The sequence below is a fragment of the Narcine bancroftii genome, chromosome 4, assembly GCF_036971445.1.
Source record: "Narcine bancroftii isolate sNarBan1 chromosome 4, sNarBan1.hap1, whole genome shotgun sequence".
NCBI lineage: Eukaryota > Metazoa > Chordata > Chondrichthyes > Torpediniformes > Narcinidae > Narcine > Narcine bancroftii.
Genome location: NC_091472.1, coordinates 269,846,623 through 269,871,813, shown reverse-complemented (window position 1 = coordinate 269,871,813; position 25,191 = coordinate 269,846,623). Strand labels below are relative to the sequence as shown.

General features: G+C 37.8%; 1 long non-coding RNA gene across 1 annotated transcript; it reads right to left on the bottom strand.

The window, feature by feature from the left end:
• Positions 1–11,901: 11,901 nt before the first annotated feature.
• Positions 11,902–24,569, bottom strand: LOC138760124 (uncharacterized). Its single transcript, XR_011355438.1, has 4 exons — positions 24,063–24,569; positions 17,096–17,191; positions 15,699–15,891; positions 11,902–12,235 (listed from the first exon to the last, which is right to left on the bottom strand). It is a non-coding gene; the product is annotated as an uncharacterized lncRNA (long non-coding RNA).
• Positions 24,570–25,191: the final 622 nt, after the last annotated feature.

Below are 25,191 nucleotides of genomic sequence, written 5' to 3'. Positions count from 1 at the left end.
TAAAATCTTAGCATTGAAATATCTTTTTTTTCTCTAAGAACTGCAGTAGATTTGCAATGCTGGACTGAGGGAGGGCTGCACCATTAAAAGCACACATCCTTCCACATGATGTTTGATTGAGGTCATGCTTTTCCTTCCATGTGGATGTAGAAGCTGTAAAAATAAAGGTTTCTCACATAAGATTTGCTTCAGCTACTGTGTGCAGCTGTTTTGCAAATGCGTTCTTTTGAGCAGAGACGCAATGTGGTTGATGGTGAGTGCCACTGCACTTCTTCCAGACCTTCTCCATGACTTTTAGGAATGGTCATTTAGTCCCATTTGCTCTTCACCCAATGTATACTGTTGCATAAGCACTGCCTCGATTTTAAAATGACCATCTCTAATTACAAATTCCTCAATGGCCTCACCACTTTGTTTCACTGTTATCTCTTCCAGCTCTAGTCTTCCAGGATATTCGCACTCCATCAATTCAGCCGCTTAATCAAACCTAAATGCAGTCAAATGTTGATCATATCCAATGCGCCCAATACCATAAACTTACAAATCACAGTGCTAAATTTCTCTATATCCCTCACATTCTTTTCTCCCTCAAGGTACACATTGAACTCTACCAAGTGTTAATGCCTGGCCTAACATCTAATGATATTAGTTGAGACTTAATACCAATCATGAGACTATGAGCTCAAGTTGTTCTCCAGGGATTTGGACATACAGTAACATATAGAATTAATTTGCCATGCTGTACGGAGGGAGTGTGGAACTGTGAAAAGTGCACTCCACTGACACTCAGGGACTCTCTTTTGCCTTTCTTTTTCCTATTGTTAGGGGTGCCAGCGAATTCTCATGGCAACTCTTTGTTTGCCCTATGCCAGACAAAAGTTAAAATATATCATGTATGTTAAATTTTTAATGTATTATTAAATTACAATAAAAGGAATCTTGAACTTTTAGATGGTTAAATTGAGGCCATGTTTTTCCTCCCAGGTTGATACAGAAGTTTAGGAAAGAGATGATCCTGCTGTCGTAACCAACACCTAACCCTCGGTCAGCGTCCCAGATGGATTTATTTATTGTCATATTGCAGTTTGTGGGAACTGGCTGTGCCATAAATTATCCATTCTTATTTTTGAAATTCCAATGGTGGATAAACATCAGCAGTACATTTTGGCTGCAAAGTGCTTCAGGAAAACCTGAGACAATCAATGGTATTGTATCAATGTAAATAAAAAATTTTAAATTACTCGATGTCAAATTTTGTTTGATAGATATTCTAAGAAGTGTCTTGGGATACTTTACTGCACTGAAGAGATTGTATAAATATATTATTGGCATGAAAGAATGTATTAACATGTGAAAATTATGCAAAATATTTATTCATGCCAATATTAGAATCTTTGATTCTCGTCATGAGGCACGCTGCTTGCATTTGAATGTTGAAAAAGTAAGTGTTTTGCAGCATAGCAAAGAACAAACTAAAATTTATTCCTGAAAAAACTAAAAATTATTATTATTGACAATTCATAAAGTAATAGAATTCTGCAGTATGGAAGTCTCTTTGGCCCAATTTGTCCATACTGGTTCCATTTGTCTGCATTAGGCCATATCCCTCATTACATAACAATAAAATAACCTTGAAGCTGGATAGGATCAGCCCTCCAATGTTTCAGGGGAAAAAGTTTGAGCCTATCCAGCTTCTCCATATTATTCAAGCCAATCAGTCCTAGTAACATTCTCTTGAATCTTTTCTGCACCTTTTCCCGTTTATTAACATCTTATCTATAGCTGGGTGACCAAAACTACGCATATTAGTCCAAGAATAGTTATGCCAACTGTACCAACATCTTGTGCGTTCTTGCTCCTATACCAAGAAAGCTTCTCTCTCTCTCAATTAGTGGATTAAATGATCTGAAACTTGAAAAATAATTCTATTTGCACTGTTTAGCTTGGTAAGTAAGGAAGGAAAGGTGTGTTTTGTTTCAAAACTCCTTTTTCAAATATCCTGGTGTGCTTGTTGTTTGGAAATGCAGCATAAATATTTCATTCAAAACTTCATCTCACCACTCACAATAAGAATAGGATTAAATGGATACTGCTTTTGAGAGAGTAATATTTTTGAAAAACAGAAAAGATATAGTTTGCAACCATTTTAACCAATGTAGAGCCCCTGGAAAATAAAACTGATAACTGATTGCTGTATCAGAGGGACATGAGGAATTGCATCAAACTTTTCTTCAAAGAGATATGGCTCACTTCCAACTCTCCAGTCACAGCCGTTCATCCTGAAGGTTTCTCCCTACATCGCATGGAGTGGACAGTGTTTTTGGGTAATGGAAAAGGCAGTGGTGTCTGCCTCATGATTAACTCTTGGTGGTGCTCAGATGTGGCAGTCCTGTCCCAGGGCTGCTCCCCTCATCTGGAACATCTGGCACTGAAGTGTCAACCCTTCTCCCTCCTGAAATAATTCCCCTCTGTTGTCCTGTCTGCAGCCTACATCCTGACATTCCTATACCTGACAAAGGGTCCAGGCCCAAACCATTAGTTACCCTTTACTTCCAATGGATGTGCTTGACCTGTGAGTTTTTGTATCTCCTCATTGTGATAGATGCATCAATGAAGATGCTTCATTCATTCATATGTTTCAGACATTCCATAAATACTAGATTGAAATATTTCAAACTTTTTCTGTACTTTTGAAAATTAATTTTAAGCCTCATCCTTTAACTGTCTTGTTTGGTATTGTTGGAGAGAGTGGCATAACTCTAACAGCATCTGAGTTACATGTATTAGCTTTTACTTCTCTTCTGGTTAGTGTTGCTCATGTTCAATGGCTACATGATGTCATGTCATGTTTAAATTTAGAGAAGATTAGATGCTGAATTTCTGATTTGAATTTAAATTTTCAAACACTGTGGGGACCTTTTATGAATTATTTTCAGAATCTCTAATATAATTATGAATGCAGAAGTGTTGACTAATAAGGTAATTTATTACTTTGGTTAGGAATTCTTTTTTTTATCTCTCCTTGCCAAACAGCTTTATTTTTAGTAGTGGGTTTAGATTTTTTTTAGATAATAATGGTACTGTAATATAATTTGTTTAATTGAGAATACAGGGTACCTTGGATGAACTGGTGTGATCTAAGTTTAATGTATTATTTTTTGACTTTTAATATGTACTCTGTATTTTTCAATGTGGAACTTCAATTTCAATTTCAATAAAAAATATTAAAAATGGGGGAAAAAATACTTGTGAGCTTCTCCAGCATATTTGTGTATGATAGTTAATATCTGTATTTGGTCGCTTTTCCTGTTTGTCCCTTTTTTTGATGCTCCAAAAGTGACTCATCTTATGTGTACTTTCTCTTTCAATCTATTTTCCTCAATGAGACATTTAGAAGTTTTCATCTATGTTTCAAAGTTCCCCATCTGCCTTTACAATCCAAGCTTTTTTATTCTGCAAGTTCATCTCAAAACGACAACTATAAAAGAAAATTCAAGGGTACATGTTTGAAAGGAATGAGATTCCATTTTTCTCATTGCAAAGAAATATTTTCCATAGTTTTTGGGCATGTCAGCCTCTGAACTAATTCTTCCATTATATCGCTCACTCTTACTTTCAGAAAGTATCAATTATCCAGAGGATATTCATTTAAAAGCTCCATTATAACATCTCAAATAATAAAGGTTTAGTTCTTTTCAAAATGCATCTGGCAGTTTTAAAATTTCCAGATATTAACAGACAATTAGAAAATGACTGGATGTTGCAATTTTGATTATTGTGCCCCACTTTAGAAAAGTAAGAGAATTTGAATGTTTTCTTGGAAACATTACTTTGGGCTAATACTGTATATGCATAAGGAATAAAAGCAGGAAAATGCAACATGATCCTTGCAGCTGCTCCACTGTGGCTGATCCAGTGAATGGCCTGCTCTGCTATCTAATATGCACTTCCTCTAATTTTTCTCATTTGTAAATTCTATCAATTTCTCCTTTCTTATATTCAACAATAAAGCATCCAAAGACCTTTAAAAGCAGAGAATTTCAAAGATGTACAATCACCTGATTAAAAATAAATTATCATCTCAAAGGCGATATTGCCAAGGCCACCATACACACTGTGGACTAATCCATTCCGTTCCATGTGGAAAGTGGTGCGACCAATTTTTCCCTGGCTGCCACACTTAACCAGACAGGCAGATCCATACCATTTTTCTCCCACACTCTCCAAGGCCCAAAGATCTGGTACTCCTCCATCGAAAAGGAGGTTCAGGCATCGTTGAGGCAGTATAGCACTGGAGGCTCTATCTTGCTAGCAAATGATTTACCCTGCTGACTGACTAATGTGCAGTTACTTTCCTATCCAATAACAAGCAGCGGGGTAAAATCAAGAACAACAAGATTCTGAAGTGGAGAATTGAACTCTTCACCTACATCTATGATATCCTGTATCAGCCTGGAAAGCTCAATGAGCCTTCAGATGCCCTGTCCTGAGGGACTTGCACCAGTGTACAGATCGACCATTTACAAGCCTTCCTCAATGACCTCTGCCACCACAGGGTCACCAGGTTCTTCCATTTTGTCAAAGCCCACAACTTCCCCTAATCTGTTGAGGATATCAGGATGATGACAAGAAACTGCCAGGTCTGTGCAGAGTGCAAACCACCCTTCTACCAGCCAGGCAGATCACATCAGATTAAAACTACCCACCCTTTTGAGCACCTGAGCATGGATTTCAAAGGGCCCCTGCCCTCTTTGAACCACAATGTGTACTTGCTCAACATCATTGATGAGTACTCATGTTTCCTATTCCCTGCCCAGACATGCCACCATCATTAAAGCCTTGCACAACCTCTTCACACTGTTCAGATACCCCTGCTATATTCATAGCAACTGGAGGGTCCTTCTTCATGAGTGATAAGCTGTGTCAATATCTGCTGGCCAGAGGTATCACTATGAGCAGGACCACCAGCTACAATCCCTGAGGGAACGGACAAGTGGAAAGGGAGAATGCCACCATTTGGGAGGCCACCCTCCTAGCCCTGAGGCCAAAAGGCCTACTTTTCTACCACTGGCGAGGATCTCCCTGAAGAGTTTCACGCAATCAGATCCCAATGCTGCCCCACATGAAAGGTTGTTTCCCTTCCCAGGAAGTCCATGTCAGGGACCACACTGCCATCCTGGTTACATCCCCAGGACCAGTTCTTCTCCTGAGCACGTGAGAAGCAATTAATCCAACCTACTGGTTGAGGGTCCACCTCCTCCATGCCAATCCCCAATATGCCTATGTGGCATACCAGGATATGTGCGAGATCACTGTATCTGTCCGGGAGCTGGCACACACTGTAGATCCCAGGACTCCAGCTGACCAACCAGTATATCCACTCTCCATGATCATCCACCACATACCATGTCACCCTAGCCAAGCCCCCACCCCAACTGTCTCAGTTCAGTCATCAGTCAACCATACACCAACAATGACCATCCGGGAGTCAACTGCTGAGCCACAGCTGGTGCGATGACCGTCACAACAGCAGACAAGACCACTGGACAGACTGAATTTGTGATGGATATGGAACCTACTTAGTGTGATGACATTGTTTAATGGTTTTAATGTATTGTATATGTTGAATGTTAATTGGGTTTGGAGGGGGTGGGAAGGGGGGGAGGGAAGGTAGGGGGCAAAAAAGGGGAGAAAATGCCACTGTGTACATTTAAGAGGGAAATGTTTGTACATATTTTGATTGATATGGTTCACAGTGTGAAAAAAAAAAAAATAAAAAGATATGGAACACACTTCACCCCACTGGACTTCTTTTAAAAGAGGGTGTGAATGTAATGAAACCACATGTTTGTATGTGCATGGCTGGCTCACATCTTGCTGATTGTACCTGTGGCTTCTCTCCTTTGATTCCCTTAATAAAGACGGCAACGCCATAACCCTTCCTCCAGAGCAAGCTCAGGTCTCAGGTCAGCAACATAAGACATGTCTTCTGTTTATGGTAATAAAAACCTATCAGTCAGGTAACTTCTAGCCTTTGGAGTTATTGATAGCGTATCACACAGCAGATACTGAAGCCATCCGCTGGGCACCTTGCCCCACAAATTGTGCGGAATTACTGTAATTCTTAGGTTTGGTGACCCTGGTGGTTAATGCGTCACCAGTGTGTTTTGGAACAGTATTGTCACAGGTCACAGGAAAAGGAGAACAACCTGTAGCTTAGGTTTCTCACTCTTTAACACCCTGTGAATGGAAAACTGGAAAAGGAAGGACTGGCCATAATTTTTGGTGTCAAAAGATTTCATCAATACTTATATGGTAGAAAGTTTGCCTTCGTGACGGACAACAAGCCTTTAAACTTGAACCCAAAGAAAGGCATTCCAGTACTAGTGGCCACAAGAATTCAAAGATGGGCAAAGCAGCTCACAGCATACGATTACAATTTAAAACATAGTCCAGGGATGGAAAACTGCCATGTCTCTCTACCAGAGACAAAACAAATAGAAGGATTGATCAACTGGACAGCAGAGGCCAACTTCAACATTTGCCAATTACAGCAACAATTATCAGTAAAGAGATATGAAATGAGGCGACCCAATCAAAGATCCTGTACTTCATGTTAAATGGATGGCCTGAAGCCAAAAGGAATAGGCCAGAATTAAAACCTTATTATATGTGATGCAACAAGATATCAATTGAATAGGGTTGTTTATTGTGGAGAACAAGAACAATCATTCTGAAAAAATGGCAAGCAACCATATTAGCTGAACTCCACAACAATCATCCAGGGATGGTCCAAATGAAGTCCCTAATGCACATGTATGTCTGGTGGCCATCAATAGATGTGGGCATTGAACAGCTTTTATGGAAAGATTGATAACATTTTGAAAATTGAGGGAATTAGAGGGTGTAGATATTGGACAACAAAATGGACAAGATGCATGATCAGCTATAGTGGAGTAGAATCAAGAGCTTGTCTTAATTATATATTGAGATTACCATCTATTCTTCAAAGCACCAGTGAATTTAGGAAACTATTATTGAATTCCTCTTCAAAGCACCACACATTTATTCCAAGAAACACTGCTGTATAATGCAGGAATCATACAGGAATTAATTTAATTTTTCTGGAAATTCAAAATAAGTCTATTAGTCAAGAATTAATTCTTGCTTACCTAGATGACGCTCCTCATTGTATTGCATCATTACTGTGAGGCCTAGATTAATAATTTAATTCTACAGACAACATTATAAAAATTATTAATATTTCTCATGCTATCGTTATACTAAATCAAACAAGTTATTTTAGCCAACACTTGAAGCACAGTAATTTGTTTCATTAGCTCCAATGCTGGTTCACTTCTATGATTGGTTTTAAATGCTGAGTTTACATGAAGGCCCCAAAAAGTATGACAAATACAGAAGATCTTACTGTAATTTGCTCTGGTCCTCGTTAAATCAATAAAACAAGAAGTGATTTCTAATAAAGGATAAATTATGTAGCAAAGTTGTTTAAAATGTTTTGTATTTTCCATCAGCCAGGTTTCCTGAGTGCAGCGGGATATGTGGAAGCAAAAAAAAAACTACACTGATGAAAAGGATGGTAGGCCAGCATTTATTGCTTTTTTTCTCCAAATTTTATTTTATTAGCACATGTAATTACATATAGAGCCAAAATTACCATATATCAAAATCAATACATGCTATTTAAATATTTTTTTCTTCCCCCACGCCCACCCCCTTCCATACAGAAAAACCCCCAAGGAAAGAAAAAGAAAAGGAAAAGAAGATAGATCAACAAGAAAGAAAGAAAATAAACTAGTGTTAAAACTGGATATTATCTTATAACTAAATTATGACCTAATTAGTTTAACATTTACAACTATCAATATATCTGTTAAATATAAAGTATACAACAAAATAAAACACTACTTTGTAACGTATAACACTTGGTCAAAATCTATAATATCTAGCAAAAATAATAAAATGAAATATTAAGGTGAGACCGGGGAGTGACAAAGTTTCCACTATATTCTACCAATTAACATAATGTAATTACTTATAAAGTTATAAGGCCAATCTTTTGCATATATGGAAACAAAATTCTCAAAAAGTTATCACAATTGTTCTTTAAATTATATGTAATCTCTTCCAAAGGTATACAACTTTACATTTCACCATGCCATCTATCTAATACCAAATCCGTATCTAATTTCCATGAAACAGCTATACATTTTTCAACAACTGCAAGCACAATTTTTTAAAAATTCCTTTTGAAACCAATCCAATTTAAAATCTGGATTATTCCGTGATACATCCCACAAAAGAAACAACATAGGATTTCTTGAGAGTTTAACCCATTGGAGAAAATCTATAAAATTAGTCCAAAAAGAATTAAATTTGGGGCATGTCCATGTAGAATGTAAAAAAGTACCTATATCTTGCTTACATTGAAAACACTTATCTGAAATATCTAACTTCAGTCTATTAAGCTTTTGTGGTGTAATGAATAACTGATGTATAAAATTATACATTACCATTCTATATCTATCATTTATTGTATATTTCATACTATCATAACATATTTGTGTCCAATTTATATCATTTCTATCGATACCCAATTCCTTTTCCCATCTTTATTTCAATTTATAAAAATCTTTCTTCTTTACTCCCCTCCAAAGTAATAAATACATAAACATTTTTATATTTGGATTTGATATTATTGTTTCTATTTCATCATCCTCTAACAGTATATAAGATGCAGTTAATCTTTCTCATAAATAAGCCTTTAGTTGATAATATCCAAATATTGTATTATTTTGTATTCCATATTTAGTTTTCAATTGGTCAAATGTCATTAAATATCTGCCTTGATAACAGTCTTGAATATAATTTATTCTTTTTTGACCAATTAATAAAAATTATATTATTCAATGTAAATTGGATCAATTTATTTTGCACCAGTAGCATCCTCCCTAATCCATACCCCTTAACTCCCATCAGCATATGTACCAAATGTCTTAATATTGGTGTACCTATTATGTCTCATTCATTTATACAAATATTTCTCAGATTATTTTTCACCGATCTCATTCATTTCTATATTAAACCAAACCACTTTCTCTCCTTCCTCAAAAATAGAAGGAAGAAATCATAACTGGGCTGCTTTATAATAATATTCAAAATTTGTAAGTTGTAGACCTCCCGATTCAAATCTCCACATTAATTTTTCCATAGAAATCCTTGACATTTTTCCTTTCCATAAATATTTCCTTATAATTTTATTTAAATCCTTAAAAAACTCTTTAGGAATATCAATGGATAAAGATTGAAATAAATATAAATAAATATTTATTTGAATATAATTTACTCAACCAATTAATGTAATTGGTAAATCATCCCACTTTTTTTAATCCTCTTCAATTTTCTTAAACAATGGCCCATAATTAATTTAAACATGATTCTCTAACTGATTGTCAATTCAGATTCCCAAATATTTTATCCTACTTTCCAGCCATTTAAATTTTGTTTATTTTCTACATTGAATATAATCACCTAAACTCAATGGCATTATTTCACTTTTGTCCCAATTGACTTTATATCCTGAGACTGCTCCATATTGTTCTAATTGCATATTTAATTTATCTAATAAATTAACCAGATCTGTCAAATAAATAATCACATCATCTGCAAATAACTAATTTTATTTTAATATCTAAATCTGTTCAAATAAGTTCAGCTAATGGTTCAATTACTAATACAAAAAGAGCTGGCGATAATGGACAATCTAGTCTTGTTGATCCTGTTAATTTAATATAATCAGACATAAGTCCACTCATTACTACTCTTGCTCTTGAATCAATATACAATGTTTTTACCCAATTTATAAATGTGTGCCCTAAATCAAATTTATCAAGTGTCTTAAAGAGAAAGTCCCATTCTACTCTATCAAACAACTTTTCTGAATCCAGAGCAACTGCAACTGCTTTTGGGCTATATGAATTAAACTAATTAAACTAGTTACATTGTCTGGTGATTTTCTCTTTTTATAAATCCCATTTGGTCCTTGTTGATTAGTCTAGGTAAAAAAATTTACAATGTCTTCATTGCATCCCAGAGAACAAATTTATTTTCCATAGCATCAGCATTAATATCCAAAAATTTCTTTATCTGATTTTCAATAAACTGACAAAATCTTTCTTTTTCAACAACATACTGTTAAACCTCCATCTAAAACTTGTATTCTGTTTATCTTCTAAATCTAATGTTAAAAACAAAGGAGAATTATCTGATATAAGCCTTGCTTTATATTTAACCTGCTATTCCCTACCTTGCAATCTCGTTGATAACAAAAACGTATCAATTCTGGAATGTGAATCATGTCTGTTAGAATAAAATGAATAATCCATTTCTCTAGGATATATCTATTTCCAAATATCAATCAAATTTGTCTTGCATTAATGACAAAGTTATTTTTGCTGCCTTGGATTTTAACACTCTCTTTGTAGATCTATCACAAGGTGAAGAGGTGAAGTCTTCACCTACTAAAATATGTCCATTAGCCTCCCTCATATTTAGAAAATTTTCTTGAATAAATTTACCATTATCCACATTTGGAGAACAAATATTCATTAATGTCCATTGTTCAGAATAAAAAATGCAATTTATTAAAACAAACCGATCAAATTGGTCTAAAATTGAATTATATATTTTAATTGAAAGAGTTTTATTTATCAAAATTGCTACTCCTCTAGGTTTTGTATTAAAATGCAATGGTGCTACTATTCCAACCCAGTTCTTTTTTTAATTTTTGGTGTTCTTTTTCAATTAAATGTGTTTCTTTTTAAAAAGCAATATCTACTTTCTCTTTATAGGGTTTTGAAGCCCATTTACATTAAAACTCTTAAATTTTAATCCTTTACTCATTATAAAAATGTAAAAATCTTTTAAATTTTCCCCTTTTTCATAATTCCCCTTCATCAGTTCCCAGCTCTTCAGCAATCTCTTAAATACAAAATAAACGTTAAATCCAGTAAGGCACTTGATTATATAGTTGAAAGAAAGAAAAGAAAGGAGAGAAAAGAACCCCGCCTCTCGAGCATTGTCATAAAGCTCCCTAATAATGATACCACCCTTCATTTTTCAAATTGTGACTAAAGCCGCAAAATAACATCCATGGTTTGGCAGGAACAAGTCAGCATGCCTCCAACTCCTCCAAGTATATTAAATTCATCTCTGCAATATTTCAAACTGCTTCCAGACTTCTTTCACCACAAAAACATAGCTTTCCACTTCAAGTATCCACTCTTTGGGTCAGCGCTTGACACAAGTCCTATAGACCTTACACATACTCTTGACCATGTTCTGGATCCATAAAAAATCTACTTGCCCCTCCTTGAAGAAATACTTTCTAAGTCGCAGAGTAACACAGAATAAAAGTGTATCCCTTCTTTTTAACTGGATTAAAACTCTTCAATAATTCAAAATTTATATCTGGATAAAAGAAAATTTTGTTTCCTCCAAATTCCAACGGCTATTTTCTTTCTTTAGCCTGTTTGGCTGCTAATTCCAAAGCCTTTTCCCTCACTTGATAACGAAGACATTTAATGAAAATGGGCCTCAGTTTTTGATCCGGTTGAGGTTTAGGTCTAAGAGCTCTATGAGCTTGCTCAATCTCAATATCCTCTTGAAAATGCTCTTGACCAAAAGTCTGAGGAATCCAATGTTGTAAAAATTGAATAATGTCATCTCCATCTTTCAAACCAATAATCTTAACTTTAGTTCTTTGACTGAAATTTTCTAATGAGTCCACTTTTTCAGATAATTGTTTAGTCATCACCAACATTTCCTCTAATCCTTCATTCACTTTGTCTATTTTTTTCTTGAAGAAATTGATTTTCCAAATTAATGCTTTGAATTTTTTATTCCACTTCCTGATGCTTTTTCTGCATCTCTTTAACAATTTCACACACTCTGATCTCTTAATATCACATCTTATTAACTTTAATTCTTCCATAATCATAATCAATGTCTCTTGAACTTTAGGGATAGTTTTAATTTTCTTTCTTACTTCTTCTTCTAACATTCCCTCTGGACTTTGTCCTTGGTCTTCCTCCTCCTTTTTCTTTTACTTTCCCCTCCTCAGACAGCCTCTTGGACTGTCCAGGAGCCTGTCTAGAAGACGAGTTGAGCCATTCTGACAAGCCCTCCTGTTGCCGTCAACTGCTCATGGCGACTCCTGGAATAAATTGTGAAATAAAGCTCTCAACAGATGTAAGTGGGATTGAACTACAGCACCAACCACAATCTGAATGAGGCAGAACAAGCTTGGTGGGGGTTGGGGGGTTAAGTGACCTACACTGGTTCCTTGTTCTCAGGATGCATTAAGGTGCTGGCAGCTTTCATGCACGGGTAATTTATTTTCAATGTACTATATAGGCATAGTGTTAAAAATTCTTCTTCTCTTTGGCTTGGCTTCGCGGATGAAGATTTATGGAGGGGGTAAAAAGTCCACGTCAGCTGCAGGCTCGTTTGTGGCTGACAAGTCCGATGCGGGACAGGCAAACACGGTTGCAGCGGCTGCAGGGGAAAATTGGTTGGTTGGGGTTGGGTGTTGGGTTTTTCCTCCTTTGCCTTTTGTCAGTGAGGTGGGCTCTGCGGTCTTCTTCAAAGGAGGTTGCTGCCCGCCAAACTGTGAGGCGCCAAGATGCACGGTTTGAGGCGTTATCAGCCCACTGGTGGTGGTCAATGTGGCAGGCACCAAGAGATTTCTTTAGGCAGTCCTTGTACCTTTTCTTTGGTGCACCTCTGTCACGGTGGCCAGTGGAGAGCTCGCCATATAACTCGATCTTGGGAAGGCGATGGTCCTCCATTCTGGAGACGTGACCCACCCAGCGCAGCTGGATCTTCAGCAGCGTGGACTCGATGCTGTCGACCTCTGCCATCTGCATAGTGTTAAAAATTACACAACCAGGAAATGGCAACGTGAAATGTTTTTCATTTGTGGGAATGCATGTTGTACTACAATGGCAATATCAAATGTAATCTGCTGCTTAAGTAAAACAAACATTCATCTTAAATCTTTCCTGTCTTTCAAGTTCTTCTGGTCCTGGAGTTTATGCCACTGTTCAATCAGATTATAACTAATTTGTACTTCCTATTGAAATCTAAGTTTTAAGCCTTCTATTTTAGGATAATCTTCAAATTTAAACATAGGTCTCCCAGTTCCATCATCTCGGATACTGCGGAATATAGCAATTGTCATATTCTGTCAATTAAAGAATATTTCCAATGTTATCATTGGAAGTATAGATTGTATCTGGTGGTGGTGGAACGCTTCCACCAGCGTTGTCTCCGCTCCATCCTCAACATCCATTGGAGCGCTCACACCCCTAACGTCGAGGTACTCGAGATGGCAGAGGTCGACAGCATCGAGTCCACGCTGCTGAAGATCCAGCTGCGCTGGATGGGTCACGTCTCCAGAATGGAGGACCATCGCCTTCCCAAGATCGTATTATATGGCGAGCTCTCCACTGGCCACCGTGACAGAGGTGCACCAAAGAAAAGGTACAAGGACTGCCTAAAGAAATCTCTTGGTGCCTGCCACATTGACCACCGCCAGTGGGCTGATAACGCCTCAAACCGTGCATCTTGGCGCCTCACAGTTTGGCGGGCAGCAACCTCCTTTGAAGAAGACCGCAGAGCCCACCTCACTGACAAAAGGCAAAGGAGGAAAAACCCAACACCCAACCCCAACCAACCAATTTTCCCTTGCAACCGCTGCAATCGTGTCTGCCTGTCCCGCATCGGACTGGTCAGCCACAAACGAGCCTGCAGCTGACGTGGACTTTTTACCCCCTCCATAAATCTTCGTCCGCGAAGCCAAGCCAAAGAAAGAAGAGATTGTATCTATTTGATGAATTGACTCCATTCCTCCATAAAAATCTTAAGATTAATAATATTCTACCATAATTTATCTGTCTCTGCTTGTGAGTGAAATTCTCTCATAAAATTAAATTGTTTCCAAATGGCCCATGACTACATAATTGTAGCAATAAGCTTAAAATAGGACTGAACATCACATTTAGCTTTGATGACTAGAATTTTTTTTAATTCATTCAAGACATGTGGGCTTTGCAGACAGCCACTACTTAATAGTCCATCCCTAATTCCCTTTGAGAAGGTGGCCTTCTTGAATTGCTGCATTCCTAGAAGTGTGGGTCAACTCACAATGCTGTTCAGGAGAGAGATCTGGGATTTTGACAGGACAATGAAAAGGAACATCAATATATTTCCAAGACAAGGTGGCTTGATGGCAACTTCAAGATTGATCCCATGCTTTTGTAGCCCATGTCCATCAAGCTGTGTGTGGGTTTTGAAGGTGAAGTGCATCCTGTAGATGGTACAAACTGCTGCTAATGTCCATGGGTAGTGGAGTAAGTGAGTCGTTGTACATATCCATCAGGCTGCTATGTCGTCATACGATGTTGTGCTTCCTAGTTGTTGAAGCTGCACTCATCCAGGCAAGTGGCCTATATTCCACCTCACTTCTGACTTGAGTCTTGTTGATGTTGGACAAAATTTGGGGAATGAGGGGGTGAGTTATTCACCACAATATTACTAGCTTCTGAGCTGCTCTTGTAGCACCTTGTGCATATGATTATATTTGTTCAATTGTAATCCGCAAGGAGATTGATATTGAGGATTGCAATTGAATGTCATGGGTGATAGCTGGATTTTCTCCTGTTGGTTAACATGATTTTCTGGAACTTGTGTGGTATGAATGTTATTTGTCACCTATCAGACCTGGCCTGGATATTAGCTGTGACATTGTTTTTGTTTTAACTCTCACACTGCTTCACTGACAGACAAGGGTTAAAATAATTCTTGTTACCTATATGCATATTGTCTGTAAATTATTTAGTTGGATGACATAATAATATTGTTCTAACATACACCTATAAAATTTTACTTCTGTTTACATCTGAGTAACTCTGTGAAATATATATTAGAACTTATTGGTATATTATTCCATGCAAAATAATTTTACAGTTTCCACAAACAAAACCAATACTTAGCAGTATTTCATTAATTTAGCTCCTATATTCTGCCTCAACTTGAATTTAACTGCTTACAGCTGTTTCATGAAACAATCTCAAATGATTTATTACGACCATTCTGAAGCAATAGTCATAAAGATAGTTCCAACATGAGATAATTGACATATTATAATTTATCAATTCTTAATACAAAAAGCAGCAACAATTTTACTCAGAACTGGTTTCCTCTGCCTCTTTGCTGGTTCTCAGATGCAGGATTTACACATAAAGGCATAAAATGCTTCAATACTCCTGATGAAACATTTTCTCTGCGTTTCTCTCCATATTGTTGACTGACCAGTTGACCATCTGCAGTATTTTCTGTCATTATCACATTTCAGTTCCAGCAGATTTTGGCTTTTTAACCCATCAATATAGCGTTGTATTAAAATCATACTAATAGGCAACCATCACAAAATATAAAATGCATTCCAACAATTGTTATTAATTTATCATTTAAACATTCCAAACTGTTGATAAATCTTGGCATTTCTGTATCGCTCAAAGCACTTTGGACTCATGTAATCTCACAATAGATCTGCTTCATTTTCTTTGTTAATTCAAGGCAACTATTTGTTCAGAGAAAAGTATAAACACACTCACCATATTAATTGCACAAAGTATTTCTTCTTTGGGAAGTACTGTAGAACTTCCAACCATCATGATAATGTCATTCTTGGTAAGCAACTTCCTTTTTCGTTTTGTTATTTCTCCCTTGGTTTTTAATCTTTCGGCTGCTTCTCACTTTAATATCCACATCTTATGGCAATCACTCTCATCCATTTCTGCAGAATTTCTTTAAATATATAAGATGTTTGTACACTATAAATGAATCATTCAAGCAAATATGAAAGCAGGATTACAAAAATTTGACTTTGGTCTTTGTATTTTATGAGCTTGTTATCGATTTGTTACCCTATGACATTGAAATATATGTTTGCATAAATGCAATAAAATTTAGAATAAATAGAGTTTTTCTATTTTTATATACTGCTTAATTTGGCATTGGCATCTAAATCACTACCCCAAAGTGCCAGAATAATCATTTAAATCAGAGGATTGTGGAATATGCTGCCACTCAGAAAACTTGAAATTATAAAATAGATGACAATTTACTGTAACACTCTCAGAGATGGCATCTTTCAAATAAGATACTAAAACAAGTGCCATTTTTTCTTTCAGATAAATAAAGACTAATTCAAAGAAATGTGGGGAAAATTCCTGGCTTCCTGGTCAATAGTTATCCTTTGTTTAATTTTTTTTGGGGCATACAGCACAGGTAACAGGCCCTTTCGGCCCATGAGCCCATGCTGCCCAATTACACCCAATTGGCCGACACCCCCAGTAGCTTTTATTTGAAGGGTGGGAGAAAACCAGAGGAACCCATGCAGACACGTGGAGAATATACAAACTTCTTACGGACAGTGTCGGTTTTAAACCTCCTCCTTCGCTGGTGCTGTAACAGCATTGCGCTATTCCCAATGCTAACCATGCCGCTAACCAATATAAAATCCAGTGATTACTGTTTGTAAAGACTTCATCAGATGCTGCTTGGTTTCTACATTCTCATATGTCACTATGGTAACAAAACCTCAATTTATATTTAAGCAATATCCAGAAATGATTCAAACTGCAATGTAAAATGTAAGTTCTTTCTTGCTTTTATAGAAACCAACATTGCATGTGCTGGATGACCCACCTACATTTACCTTGAATGAATATAGAATTGAGCCTTATACAAGAGTTTAAAGTTCATAGCTAAAGCAAATATTCCAACTTAGCTTTATTGTAAGACTAAGAAGCTTGATGATTTGAGTTATTGCATGTTAGATTAGATTTAAATGTTGTTCTGTAATTGATATTATTGATTTGGGGGAATGCTAATCCTTATCAGCTTTCAAGAATTCTAATTCAAACAAAAGAGTGGTCTCTAGACTTTCTCGGGTTGGTTACATCAAACAAATAAATCATACTGGATCTGACCTGCTGCCTAAACTTACCTGCCACAGTGTGCAGCCCCCACCAGTCTCTCATGGCTACAGAGTAGCAAGCTGCCTGATTCTTCACATTGAATATTCTCTGACAAGTGGAGTGGTCTGCAAACAATAACCAGACTTCAGGCAACAGAACTGAAGGCTCTGCCCTTCAACTGTTCTAATACCCTTTTGACATGTTGCTCAGAGACAGTTGAAGCATGTATTTTTAATTTAAAAGATAACATTTAAAAGCATATAAAAATGCATTTAATTAAAAAGTAGAATTACAAATATTCGAAGAAGGTAGAAATAGGAAACAACTTACCAATACTTACCATTCCAATAAAGGTTTTCAGGCCCTTTCAAATGTATGGGGGCACTTTATCTACATCAGCCTCCTCATATGTCAAGGTGTATGTACAGCCTTTTCTTGGCACATCACTGTTCTACTCTTATCTCCATTTTCCACCTATCAGTGCACGCCCATAAAAGTCAGAGGTGAACTTGCCCCCAAGGAGGATACAGCCAGCAGTTCCTTGTGGATTCACCAACCAATTTGGCCCACTTTCAGAGGAAAAATAAGTGAGCTGTCGGTGCTATGTGGATATTTACCACCATGCATGTCATGGCAAGAGTATCTTGCCATTCATTTCAAAGAAACCTTATTTATAAAGTATTTGAATGATTAAAAAATTCATGGAATTCTGTTCTCTATAACTATTTAACAAAGCAGAAACAAGCACCTTCTAAACAAAGATCTGTGCAATATTGACATGTATTTCCACACACTGGCTATTTTCTTGATATTGGGTTTTCAACACATTGCTTCCTCTCAAGCTAGAGACTACTATTTAGCATGTATTCATCCATCACACTGGTTATAACCCCTTTTCACTGCTATGTTCGTGCAGAAGGTACAAATGTCTGAAAACCAGCTCTTCAAGGACAGTTTGTTTCCAATGGTTCCTTTATTCATCAATGTTGAAGCTTCCCAGTACAGATTCCTGTGATAGACCAGAAGCCAACCTTCTGAATTCAGACTCTAGTTTTCTTTAAGTTACGCATTTTGCCATGGCAATATATTATCCCGAACGCTGTGTCTTCTTCATGTTGCGCTTTATGCTATATCTGCTGGAAATCTAAATTACCTGCATCTACAGATTCCTCTTTATTTATTATATTCTCAAAGAAAAATAGCAAATTTGTCAATTACAATTTGCCTTTCATAAAATCATGTTGTCTCTTCTTCATTGCCTTACTAATTTACAGATGTCCTACTTTTACCTGCTAAGTCATTTCCAGTATATTCACAGTTAGGCAAATTGGCCACTGTTTACTGACTTTCTGTATTCCTTACTTCTTGAACAGTTACTTTTGCAATTTTCTAATACACCGGACCTCTCCAGATCCTATGAAATTCTGATATATCACAACCAGTGCATTCCTCATCCTTATCCCTTTTAAACTGTAGGATGTAGACATTACATATAGGACAATTGCTGGCCTTTAACCCATGAATTTAACTCCAAGTATGTTGTGTCTAGTGATAGAGTAAAAACACACAGAAATTCTGGAGGAGTCCTCCTATGGACACTGAGGGACTGGCGAAGTTGGTCCAGCATTTTTCACCCAAGTATTTTTATTACAATCTCAGCATCTGCAGACTTTTGTATTTCACTCCTTTCTAGTGATAGAGATTGGTTTAATAATTATTGATAGGTTTTGAGTTTTCCACTACGAGTTCAATGACAGTAAACATGAGGTTATTCAGTTTGAAAAGAAACATAGGAAATTGAACGATTATTTAAACAATGAAAGTTACAGCATGCTGTTGTGCACAGAGTTTGGGAATGCTTGTGTATGAATCACCAAAAAATGTTGTTTGTTGGTGCAGTTGGTAATCAAGCAGAAAAATGGGACGTTGGTCTTCATTGCCAGAGGGATTGAATTTAAGAGCAGGGGTATTCTGCTCCAACTGTAGACGACACTGGTGAGGTCACACACAGAGTTCTGTGTGCAGTTCTGGTCTCATTACCTCCAAAAGGATATACACCAGTATCTGTCGACTTTCTTGCCTACCCTCCAAGCTGTATCTACCTCTAGCCTGTACTCCTTTCCATGTCCATTCCCTTCCTCTTTTGCTTCCCTTCTCTCTACCTTTTTCATCAGGGGCCTGCCTTTTTTTGCTTATAGCTGATGAATGCCCAAAACGTTGGTTAACCTTTACTTCTTATGGACGCTGCGTGACCAGCTGAGTTTCTCTTGCACGTTTGTGTATTTCATTTGACCCCAGCATCTGCGGACTTTCCTATTTAACACTGTAGCCTGCAATTAGTCTGTGATCCCTTTAGATAATAACAACCTGCAGTCTATCTTGCTGTTGAACAAGTCCTCTCATCCACAAGGTCAAGAAAGAACACCTGCAGTGTTCCTACATGGCTGCAGAAGCATCATCCCAGCAATACAATCTGATCAACGTCAAGAACTATCTACTCTTCAGACTTAACAGAGTACCACTTTTCTAAGAGTATATCATGCCTGTATTCCTAGACCACAACCTTGTATGAATTTACCTTAATTTTGATTTGCAAATTGTACTTAATTTTTGTCTGAATCTTATGTATAGTTCCAAGGAGTCCAGATTATATATATCCGAGAGAAGGGAGCGAAAAGAAAGCATAATTTTAGAAAATGTTTTCTAGAACATGTACAATTGGCATCATGTAGATTCACAAACCAGAATCCAAAAATGGCGAGGATTCTTCCAAAGTGTTGTTCTACAACACATGCAAAGGCTTATTGCATGTGCCAATAACAACTTTAAAATAAAGCCATAGAGAAAAGCAGCAGCCCTTGGAACAGCAGGGGCACAATAGTGTGCAGCAGGCATCAGCAGTAAATCAAACAAGCAGCCATAGAGCCAGATGTACGTTGATGTTATTGCTTGATACTTTGCCCATATTCAATGAGCTACACATTTGGCCTGTGCAGCAGCACAACTGAGTTTATTTTTTTTACATAGTCTCAAAAGTGAACCAAACAGAAAGAGTTTGCTTTATCCTTGGATTCATATCTAATTTTCTGCATCATTTAGAGTAGCACAGTTAGTGTGGTGGTTTGCCCAATGCTATTACAGCGCCTACTGCCCAGATTCAAATCCGTCACGGTCTGTAAGGACCTCCAATGTTCTCCCTGTGACTGCATGGGATTCCTCCAGGAGATTTGATTTCCTCCCACGTTCCATAGATGCATGGGGTTAGTAGGTTCATTGGTTAGATGTGTGCAGTTGGGCGGCGCTGGCTCACGGGCCTATTACCATGTTGTTTCTCTAATATTTTTAAAAAGATACTGAAAGACAGATCATCTTAAAATGATTTCTTACCATATTCAAAACCTGGTTTCATCTTATCCTCTTTCTAGTGTAGCAAATTTCTCTAGCATTCGAGGTCAAGGAATTGTAATCCTATTTTAGACAACACTTCCTTCAAGACTATCAGGTCAGGTTGACCTGTTCACAAATCAAAGGCTGACATCCAATAGAAAATGAGTCTGTGTGGTATTTGTATGTGTTGCTTTGAAAATTTTGATGCATTTTCTGTTGCATGTCCTGGTTTCTTGGTCAATATCATTCTACTTGTGAACTTACCAGATTCTTACTGCTTTCAAGGAGTTCAATCAATAGTCACGTCAAATCAAAACAGTTTTATTTTTCATTCATTCCATGCTTGCACGGTAGGATGAGATAGCGTATCTCCAGGACCATGAGGCATATTTACAAAGATATAAGTTAGGAAAGCAGTTAAACACGTTGAAATATTAAGATATTTAGACTATACACTGAAAGTCTATGGCACATGATAAACATTTGTACTGGGAGTTCAGGGGCCTGAAGGCATGAGGAAAAAACATGTTTCCCACGCTGAGTGTAAGGGCCCACGTGCTTTGGTGCCCTCTGCCAGATGGCAGAAGGAATGTGTGGAGTCTTTCACTATGTTTGCTGCTTTTTGCCTTCATCAAGTGTAGTAGATCTCCTCCATGCTAGGAAGAGGTTCCCCAGTGGTCTTTTCCATTGAGTTCACTATCCTCTTCAGGTCTTACAGTCCGAGTTGGTACAGCTTCCAAATGAGGTGGTGATACAATTGCATAGGATGTTCTCAGAACGTCCTCTGTAGAATATGGTGGGAATGGAGGGTGGGAGATGGATTTTTCTCAGCCTTCACAGGAGGTAGAGGTGATGCTGGACTTTCTTGGCTATGGAGCTGGTGTTAAGGGACCAGGTGAGGTTCCTCACACTGAGGAACTTGATACTTTCGATGGCCTCAACAGTCCAGTCTTCAATGGTCATGGGAACATGATCTATCTGGGCCCTCCTAAAGTTGATAACCATCTATTTTGGGTTTTTTTTTAACATTCAGATACAGGTTGTTTGCTCTGTACCAGTTTGTTAGTGTCTGCACTTCATCTCTGTATGCTGCCTCTTCATTCTTACTGTCGAGTCATCAGCAAACTTGATGATGTGGTTCAAGCTGTGTTTGGCTGCACAATCGTGGGTCAGCAAAGTAAAGAGCAGTGGACTAAGCACACAGGCCTGGGGGTGCCCCGTGCTCAGTGTGATAGTCTTGGAGATGCTGTTTCTGATCCGGACTGCTTGAGGTCTCCCTGTCAGGAAATCGAGAATCCAAATGCAGTTAGAGCTGTTTAGTCCCAGCAGGCCCAACTTCCTTATCAGGTTCTGGGGTGTGATTGGGGATATAGGGGACTCATATATAGTGGACTGTGATGTGATTGGATAGAGGACTCCTCCAGTGAGGTATTTTCAACTGTGATTTTGCCTGCTGTGTCTGAATAGGTCAGAAGTTATTTATTTGTTACAAAAGCTCACTGATTTTGCAAATAGAGTTTCAGTGAGCTGGATTGAGTTAGGGGCCAGCACAGGTGAACACAACCACTGGCAGAAATACCAAACAGCTATTTCTTCAGAAGACGAGTTCTGAATTCAATGAGTCAAATTATCAAAGGCAAACTGCTAAATCTGTCTGTAATGATCTATTAAATAAAAATGAAACATTCATGTAATTTTTCTGCAAACCAAAAAGACTGAGCATTGACATTTTTACACGGATATTGAAATAATTGTCCTTCAATATTTAAAATTGCTGCTCATTCAAAATAGTCAATACCAAGTGTCAATAAAAGTAATTGACCTGTAAAATACCCAATAAAGATATACCATTTCAACAGAATGGTAATTTTAACTCTGCTCATTTAACTTCTGTACATTACCAATGCAAGCCAAAGTCAATCCAGAAAGTTTTACAGCAGTGAGAAAGATTTTGCCTCAATGTTGTCCATCTTGACTTCAATGAAAGTAAACTTCAGAACTTGTAAAATATGAGGAAATGAAGAGACACTGAAGGGACTGAACAGGTCAGACAGCTTCCATGAAGTGAAATCGGCAGTCAACTTTTCAGATCTCTACCCTTCACCAGGTCTTCAGAACGACTCTGACCCGAAACAATGACTTGCCCATTCGTCAACATGGACACTGTTTGACCTGCTCAATCCCTTCAGCTTTCAATATTTACTCAAGATTCTAGCATCTGCAGAGTTTTCTTGTGATAAATGAATTGATAAGTAGACATAACATCTTAAGAAGGAATGATGTGGAAAGTATAGGCATAATTTTGGCTGGCAAAATAAATTGATAATTGACAGAACTGATAGCAACAAATGATGCTGAAGAAAATACACATTCAAAGGGGCATTTTCATACATGTCCAGATGGAATGCTGAAAGCCAACACTGATCATGTACTCAGTTCACATGCATAAACTATCAACTGTGTAGTTTAGCATTACATTACTCAATTATCAATTCTTCATCCTAAAGTTTCATGTATAATAACTGATAAATATCAGGTTTGCCTCAGTTTAAATTGAATATTTTTATTGCATATGTTCAAAATAAATATTATTTAGTTGGATTTCCTGTTAAAGGCAAATTTACAAATGTAAGGACTCTCCATCTTGATGCACATGAATATAAAGACACTGTGGATGCTGGAATTTGGAACAAAAGACCAGAACAATGAACAAACTCAGCAGGACAAGGTTTCAAGGTACCTTTTATTGTCATGTCATAATACATTAAAAATGTAACATTCATGATATATTTTAACTTTTGTCTGCTGTATGGCAAACAAAGAGTCACTATGAGAATTGTCTGACACCCTTAATAGGACAGGAGTGGCCAAAGTGCTGCTCGCAAGCCACATGCACCTCTTTAATATGAATGTGCGTCTTGGAAAGATATTTTGGCTGTGTAGTGTTAGTGCATATCATTTGCGAATGTGAGATTGTGGCACATGTTGCTGTGTTGTGGCCAGTGGAATCAGCGGTGTGTAAGTGTGATCCAAGCTGCTCTCCCATCCAAGTTCCTGATACTCCAGGCACGCATCCTCCAGAGCTCCAGAGCTCCTGACACCCCATCTGCCCTCCCATCCAAACTCCCGATGCCCTGGTTCCCCACCCATCTGAACTCCAGAGGTTCTGACTGCAGACTTTTGCTCAGGCCCTGGCCACATGCCCACTAATCAGAGCTCCTGACATCTCGAACATGGACTTACTACCCAGTCCTGACCAGTCACCCATCTGAGCTCCTGATGCCTCAAGCAACTCAGGTACTTACCCTGGTCAAAAGTTGTATGTGTGTAATAATCAACTGCCCCAACCCAAAATTTTACACTAAAATTTATTCCACAAAATTCGACTAATACACGAGTATACGTGTATTTGTATTGGATTATTGAAACCAATACAAATTAGCAGTTGAAAAACAACATACATGAATAAATATTATAACATACATATTTCTTAATATTTATATAAAATGTTTGTATCAAAATCTGCATGTAAGAGTTAAAACATGTATGTGATATTTTTTCATATCTTTCAGCTCTCAAACATCTGAAGTTTATGTATGTGGCTCTTACCTCAGGCAAGTTTGTCCACCGCTGCAATAGGAGAAAGTGAAGCAAAAGAGAGTCCTTTCAGACTTGTCTGTGGATTTGCCTCCAGCGATCTGTAGCCTCTGCAGCTGTACAGACTCCAGTTCGATTCACCAGCATCCTGAGCTCCAGATCCAAGCCTTCACCACAAACAGGAAGTCTGAAGCCGGGAGGAGTCACATGATGGAGTAGTGGCCGGTAGGAGAATACCAGCCCTCTCCAGAAAAGATGAAAGAAAGTGAAGAAAACACAAAGCTCAAGAAACACAAAAACACAACAAATAAAAGATAAAGGTGTGGAGAAAAGAAAGAAAATGGCACCTTAGAAGGAAAAACCAAAAACAACGGGAAAAAAAGAAGGAGACGCTGGAAGAGAAAGGTGAAGGCCTGACCTCCATGAAGAGGCAGGGACCCGCCATGGACAGAGGAGCCTGCTCCCTGAGGTTAGTGGAGACCCCGCAGGGTTGCGACCTCCCAACCGCAGGACTGCAAAAATGGCTCACTGAGCCAAACATAAGTGCGCAATGCACACAAGGAAAAGGAAAGCACTGACGGGGGGGGGGGGGGGGGGGGGGGGGGACAGCTGTGGAGTTAACTTACACAGCACGACCAGCTGAGAGAAGCCCGACACCAGGGCTCTCAGTTGGAAGAAGAGGAAAGCAACGGGAAAGGGAGAAATAAGAAAGAAAAACAGCAACAGGAAGCCCAACAGATAACTAGCCCAGAAGAAGAGGACCAACAACAAGAAGCCATGAAAAAAAACCACCCAACAAACTGAGGCAAGCAGCTCAACAAGAAATTCAGAAGAGACACAGATACAAGGAAGAGAAATAGAAGACACAAACCCAAGAGTAGACACAGAAGAAGAAGAAGAAGAAGAACACCAAGATCTGCACAGAGGAATAGAAGGTAAAATAGATGGACAGTACATAGATTTTAAAAATTTTCAAGAACAAATGAAAGCATTAAAAGAATGGTTGACATTAGAATTTAGTGAAATGAAAAGTACAGAAGAAAAAGTGAAGAGAATAGAGCTGGTCATAACAGAAATAGGGAAATGAATAGAAAATGCGGAAGAATGAGAAATGGTTATAGAAATGGAAGTGAATGACTTA